This window comes from Aquarana catesbeiana, linkage group LG13 (assembly GCF_042186555.1).
Source record: "Aquarana catesbeiana isolate 2022-GZ linkage group LG13, ASM4218655v1, whole genome shotgun sequence".
Lineage (NCBI taxonomy): Eukaryota > Metazoa > Chordata > Amphibia > Anura > Ranidae > Aquarana > Aquarana catesbeiana.
Window position 1 is genome coordinate 129070673 of NC_133336.1, and position 7662 is coordinate 129078334.

General features: G+C 41.5%; 1 pseudogene; it reads left to right on the top strand.

The window, feature by feature from the left end:
• The first annotated feature begins 1354 nt into the window (after positions 1 to 1354).
• Positions 1355 to 4180, top strand: LOC141116549 (uncharacterized protein YagA-like; annotated as a pseudogene).
• The last annotated feature ends 3482 nt before the right edge of the window (positions 4181 to 7662 follow it).

The window sequence follows — 7662 nt, forward strand, 5'->3', positions numbered from 1 at the left end:
CACTACATTGATTACATCATGATCTCTGCGACAAAAGAAGATGTAACTGAAGCACTGCACATGCTGATAGAGCACTTGGAGAACAGAGGGTGGGCTATCAACAGAGACAAAGTCCAAGGACCTGCCACAGAAGTAAAATTCCTGGGAATGATCTGGACTGGGCCTCAGAGGAAAATTCCAGAGACAGTTGTGCAAACTATCCAGGCGCTGTCGCCTTCTACTACCAAAAAAGAGGCACAGAAGTTCATTGGAGTTGTGGGGTTCTGGAGATTGTTCATCCCACATCTTGGACTGATTCTGAGGCCTATATATAATGTCACCAGAAAAAAGACTGAGTTCTCATGGGGTTCAGAGCAGCGGACTGCATTTCTGGCTGCTAAAGAAGCTATTTTGCAGCATCAGGGATTAGGACCCATGAGACAAGGAGTACCATTTAAGCTGGATGTAGTGGATCAGAATTGTACCATATCTTGGAGTCTGTGGCAGCCAAATGAAAAGAAAGGACTGAGAGCAATACCCATTGGATTTTGGTCCAAACAACTGACAGGGGCACAGAAGAGATACACGCCCCTAGAGAAGTACCTGTTTAGGGCCTACACGGCATTTCAACATGTAGAGACCACTACAGGAAAGGACACAGTCACCATCCATACTGCATTGCCAATAGCAGGATGGGTGAGAGATAATGGACTGACCACTACGGCAGCTGTAGCCCAGAACCAGACACTGATGAAATGGAAGTGGTACCTTCAAGAAAGAGGGGGTATTGCAGCTGGGGATGTAAGAGACATTTCAAAACAGTTGGCAGGGCTTGTTACTTTTACCAGCACCCGGCCAGAAGAAGAAATTCCTGTGCTGCAGTCATCCCCCATTCCAGAGGCTCCACCCTCTGAGTCTCTGTCAGAAGACATGAAGGAGTCAGCGTGGTTCACTGATGGTTCAGCCACAGTCGCCTCGTCTGGGCGTAAATGGACAGCAGCAGCCTACAACCCAATTACAGACACAGTCCTGCAGTAGACCGGAATTGGAGGGTCCAGTCAGTATGCAGAGTTGAAAGCTGTAGTGATGACTCTTCAGGAGGATCCTTCTTCCCATGTCATTCTCTACACTGACAGCTGGGCGGTTTTTAAAGGACTGACGACTTGGATGCCCACATGGAAGTCCAATGAATGGATGATTCATGGAAAGGTGGTGTGGAGAGGCAAGGAAGTCTGAGACTACATCTGGAAGGAAGCTCATAAAAGTGGGACATGTTGATGCACATGTGCCCCTAGTCCCAGACTTTGAGAACTATAACAGAGTTGCAGATGAAATAGCCAAAGTGAAGGCAGTTGTGCCAATTGATCCTGTCTGGATGAACTTGGCCAACTGGGCCCACAAACAATCTGGACATTTGGGGTAGAAAGCAACATATGAATGGGCACAGCAGAGAGGATTGCCTATATCCATGGACATGATAAAGACTGTAATAGGAAACTGTACAGGGTGTGGAGAAGTGCGACAATGGCCATTGAAAAAGTACTCCACCGGGTCGATTAAGAGGGGTGAGAGGCCTGCAGAGATCTGGCAGATTGACTTCATCGGTCCCCTGCCCCGGGGAAACAATGGACTGAGATATTGTTGCACTGCAGTGGACACCTATTCAGGACTTATGCTTTTTCATCCTTGCAAACATGCAGGTCAAGCCACAACACTTCAACTGCTCCAGGAACTTGTCGTTGCTTATGGTTGTCCCAAACAAGTCCAAAGTGATAACGGCTCACACTTCACTGGATCAACAATACAGCAGTGGTCCAAAGATTCTGGAGTGTACTGGTTGTGCCACATCCCATACCATCCACAGGCAGCTGGTTTGATTGAATACAATGGGCTATTGAAGGACCAGATACGCAAACTTAGACCCACACATACACTAAGGGGGTGGGATCGGGTCCTCACACAGACAGTCATGTTGTTAAATTCTAGGCCAATAGCCAAAAGCACACCATATGAGAGGATGGTAGGGGCTGGGGCACAGATTCCACAGCTGGAGTGCAGAGTTCAGTATTTATGTAAGGTTCCTGAAAGAACAGGGCTTAACAGACATGTTACTGCTTCCCATGACATAGAAACCAAGAGTGACAAATCTGAAGCTGAAGCCTATCTAGGAATGAGAGGGAATCTGACAGGAAGGTTTGAAGTTACATTTGCATTGACAGATGAGCTTCAAGACAGTGGCTGGGACTCTGACTGGTTAGTGGATACTTCTCAGCAAGAGTGGAAAGTGAGGCTACTTAACATCAAACCTTCCAAAATAAACAGCAGTGATCTTCTGGGAAATATCAGTATATTTTCTCTCCTCCCTATTGATGTTCTTTGGGAGGGTCAGAAGTGGGTACAGGCAGGGGGCAAAGTGTTAGTCAGATATCCAGGCAAGAAGCCACTTAGAGGAGAGATTTTATCTGAAGGGCCTGAATCTACTGTTTATGTGTTATTAGAAGGAACAGATAATCCGCTTTGTTTTCCACTCCACAGGCTGTCTCTGATTTGATCCATGGGAAATGATCGAAAGAATGACAGAAGATTGCAAGAGCTGTGGAGAGCAAGGCCTTTGATGTATTATAAGCCTGGACTTGTTTCTAAAGAACTTTAGAATGGACTTTCTAATGAACATTTTAGTTAAAGACTGAAACGCCTTCTCAATGACAGAAATATGGGAGGTGTTGCATTCAAGGAAAATGAATGTTTAGAATTAGTTTTTCTTAGTAATGAAGTGATTTTCTGTATGGAGTCTGAAAGAAAAAAAATCTAGGGCGGAATGTGTTGCATTTTGTTAAAAATATGTTTTTTTTTAATAAGACTCATAGCATTCTGGTGTCACAGAGACAGACTTTCTCAAACAAATGTTGTTGGATACAACAGTCTATTGTCTCTATAGCTACAGTAAACAAGTAAGACATTACTTGTTTGAGATTCTTTCAGCTCTCAAATTGAAAGAATGACTGTTAGATTACTGTCAGGTCTTGCACTGAGTAAACAATGGTTTACATAGATATCATTGTTGTATCCAATTGACAGTTTCAACAGTCCATTGTCTACACAGCTACAGTAAACAGGTATGTTTTCTGTTGTTTGGTAACTATGGTAAACAGCCTGGCACATAAAAGGCGGGATTCAGGCATAAGCTAGGGACACTCACACACACACACATCATGCTGTAAGAGGAGAAGCCGCCACTCATGATACAAGAACAGTAGCTGGTGTCCAAGAAGCATAGTTGCCAATTGAGATCACGAACATACAGTAACAGAAGATAAGTAACTTTTAAGTGTATTTGTACTGATAGAGCATAGGCTGTTCATTTGCTAGGCATCTTTGCTTGTTATAGATATCTGTCAGCCTTGTATTGTATTCCTAATATTGTAATAGTTTTGTATGTACAGCATTTTTGTATAGTAAAAGCACATTTACACACTGCAGAAATCTCAGCTTCCTTGCTTATACCACAGAGTAACCTTGCTAGATAGACGCAAGCAAAACATTTTCCTGTATATACGAGCGAGTATGTACAATAGGTGAGGTTTATCACTTATCTAAATATTTGGCCAACGGCATAGTAACTGGAAACGTCTGTGTGTTAACATCAATAATATTCTGTTTTACTGCCTGTGCTACAGTGGTTTTTATTCTGCTTAGTACACAATATGTGGGATTAGTCTGCAGATGAGTGTATACATTGGAATCTGCCATTTGCCTGTAGATCTCCCTCTCATATTGATTGGTATCTATTACCACTATCGAGCCCCCCTTATCAGCCGGCTTGATAGTTATTTCCCTGTGAGCAGATAAGGCAGCAAGAGCATTACCTTCCTCCCAAATAAAATTGTTTGGTATATGGTCCCTTACTGAATGATTTTTTTAAAAATAAATCTATGTCTTCTTCTACTCTGCTAATAAACCCCTCGGCTGCTGCACAAGAGGTAGGCGGCACAAAACTACTTTTGTTTTTAAGCTGTAAGCTAGAGATAGACAGCGGAGGCGAGTTGGTATCACTAATAGCAGGTCTAGAGGAAAAGAAAGATTTAAGACAAATTTGTCTAAAGAAACAATACAAATCCTGCTTCAATACAAATGTGTCCATTTTTGTTTTAGGACAAAAGTTCAGACCTTTGTTCAAAACTTGCAATTCTATGTCAGATAAAGAGGTAGATGAAATATTATGTACCACACATGTAGTTAAGTCCTCTGTCTGTTCCTGGTCCTGGTGGCAATGGATCTTGCTGTTGCGTTTTCAGTTCCTCTTGCCTCCTCTCCTCCTGTGTTTGGACCCGAGGACCCCTGTTGTAAAAAAGAGCCTTTAGAAAGATTAGTAGATGAGCCTGTGGAAGTCATAGAAGAATTAGAGGTAGATAACGGCTGGTTCTGTCGTGGCTTTCTAAATTGAGCCCGAAAGCGAATAGGTTCTGCCCAATTGTACACCCGATTGTTGATGTAATCGTTGCGTTCCCAATCCATTTTAGATCTTTTGCATGTCTCAGTATTCTTATTAAACAGGAATAGTTTATCATCAAGTGTCTTTCTATTTTTGAGAAACTCCTCTTGGCCAATTAAATCTGACAATTGGCTTTCCAGAGCTGCAATTTCTTTAATGGTCGTGGTGCTTTCCATTTGTAAAAATTCCACTGTTAGGGTGACAAGATCAAATGAGCATTTGTTTATGATCTGGGTAAATTTTTTCTTAAAGTCCTCATTTTGAGCAAACAAAGTAGGCACTATGCGTACCCTTAGTCCACGTGGAATGATTCGTGATTTGTAATATTCAGCCAGCGTTACCTCATGTAGTTCCATGGACGTGAGATGCTGTAATGATTTCTCCAATTTACGGGTCAGTTGTGGGGATGGGCTCTCGATGAGGAAATCCCTGGAGCCCAAAATGCCGGTATAAATCTGTGCTGTATCTGCTTCTATGTAAGAGAACGAGCCGCCAGTGGCCATCGTTTCAATGATTTCAGAACAATAGACTGGTGCTCACTCACAAGGGTATATAGAAAAGTTCAGAAGGGTGAGGTGCACGTCGGTCGGAGTAACAAGTGCAAGCAATCAAGCCCTCCCAAAGGCTTATACTATAGGAAATGACAAAAAGGGATTGCTGCACAAAAATGTTTTAATGAAAAATATAATCAAAACATCCAAAATATATAGGCCAGTGTTTCTCAACTCCAGTCCTCAAGGCGCCCCAACAGGTCATGTTTCAGTTTCACTGCCTTAGTAATTACCACAGCCATTTCATCTGAGGGAAATCCTGAAAACATGACCTGTTGGGGCGCCTTGAGGACTGGAGTTGAGAAACACTGATATAGGCCATCATCGTAACAGTTTCAGGCTAATACAGATCACACCCTTCTTCAAAACATGGTGCCTATAAATGATGACATACATGGTACAATTTATATAGAGCAAATATATCTGCAAACTATTAAAAAAATCAACCAGCCTGTCTGGAATCAATTAATCACTGGATCTGAGACACATTATAGTAAAAGTCAAAAATCTATTATACAAAATTATCCTGGAACGAAAAAAACAACAGGTTTGATGTTTTTTCACACTTCACAAAATATATCAATCGATCAAACTCCCGAATAATAAAAATAACAAAAAGAAAATAACAATAATGATAATATTATTGATGATGATAATAATAAGAATAATTTTTAGACACTTTATTATCAATCAAAGATGGACATATTATCAGTGATCTGTACAGGAAACCTACAGATCGTAATCAGTTACAGTTGCAATAAAAAGTAAGTCACAACAATAGAGACAATCACAGTCTGCTTAAACTAATAACACACAAAGAATTAAATGTTACCATGCTTTTATTGAACACACCATGTAAACATTCACAGTGCAAGTGGAAAAAGTATGTGAATCCCTAATCTAATGAGATCTCCAAGAGCTAATTGGAGTGAGGTGTCAGCCAACTGGAGTCCAATCAATGAGATGAGATTGGAGGTGTTGGTTACAGCTGCCCTGCCCTATAAAGAAACACACACCAGTATAGGGGTTTGCTTTTCACAAGAAGCATTGCCTGATGTGTGAATGATGCCTCACACAAAAGAGCTCTCAGAAGACCTACGATTAAGAATTGTTGACTTGCATAAAGCTGGAAAGGGTTATAAAAGTATCTCCAAAAGCCTTGCTGTTCATCAGTCCACGGTAAGACAAATTGTCTATAAATGGAGAAAGTTCAGCACTGCTGCTACTCTCCCTAGAAGTGGGCATCCTGTAAAGATGACTGCAAGAGCACAGCTCAGACTGCTCAATGAGGTGAAGAAGAATCCTAGAGTGTCAGCTAAAGACTTATAAAAGTCTCTGGCGTATGCTAACATCCCTGTAAGCGAATCTACGATATGTAAAACACTAAACAAGAATGGATTTCATGGGAGTATACCACAGAGGAAGCCACTGCTGTCCAAAAAAAAACATTGCTGCACGTTTACAGTTTGCACAAGAGCACCTGGGTGTTCCACAGCAGTACTGGCAAAATATTCTGTTCACAGATGAAACCAAAGTTGAGTTGTTTGGAAGAAACACACAACACTATGTGTGGAGAAAAAGAGGCACAGTACACCAACATCAAAACCTCATCCCAACTGTGAAGTATGGTGGTGGGGGCATCATGGTTTGGGGCTACTTTGCTGCATCAGGGCCTGGGCGGATTGCTATCATCAAAGGAAAAATGAATTTCCAAGTTTATCAAGACATTTTGCAGGAGAACTTAAGGCCATCTGTCCACCAGCTGAAGCTCAACAGAAGATGGGTGTTGCAACAGGACAACGACCCAAAGCATAGAAGTAAATAAACAACAGAATGGCTTAAACAGAAGAAAATACACCGTCTGGAGGGGCCCAGTTAGAGTCCTGACCTCAACCCGATTGAGATGCTGTGGCATGACCTCAAGAAAGCGATTCACACCAGACATCCTAAGAATATTGCTGAACTGAAACAGTTCTGTAAAGAGGAATGGTCAAGAATTACTCCTGACAGCTGTGCACGTCTGATCTGCAACTACAGGAAATGTTTGGTTGAAGTTATTGCTGCCAAAGGAGGTTCAACCAGTTATTAAATCCAAGGGTTCACATACTTTTTCCACCTGTACTGTGAATGTTTACATGGTGTGTTCAATAAAAACATGGTAACATTTAATTCTTTGTGTGTTATTAGTTTAAGCAGACTGTGATTGTCTATTGTTGTGACTTAGATGAAGATCAGATCACATTTTATGACCAATTTGTGCAGAAATCCATATCATTCCAAAATGGTTCGCATACTTTTTATTGCAACTGTATTAAAGTATTGTAGTTTTCATCCTCCAGGAGTCTTTAAGTCTATTCCTGATAGCCAATTTAAACGGATAACCAGGATTACTAGTGATCCTGATACCCGAGAGATTCGATTAGGAGAGATGGAGGACAGGCTCCGACAATGGGGTTATCCTGCAGACGTTGTTCATAAAGAGCGCTTGTCTTTACAAGATAGTACTAAAATTATCAGACCCAGTCGCAGCATGCCCTTTATCTCTCAATTCCATTCATTTTCCACCAAAATTACCAAACTTATAAAAAAAACACTGGTCTATCTTAAATAACAGCTATCCATCTGTGCCAGAGTTTTACC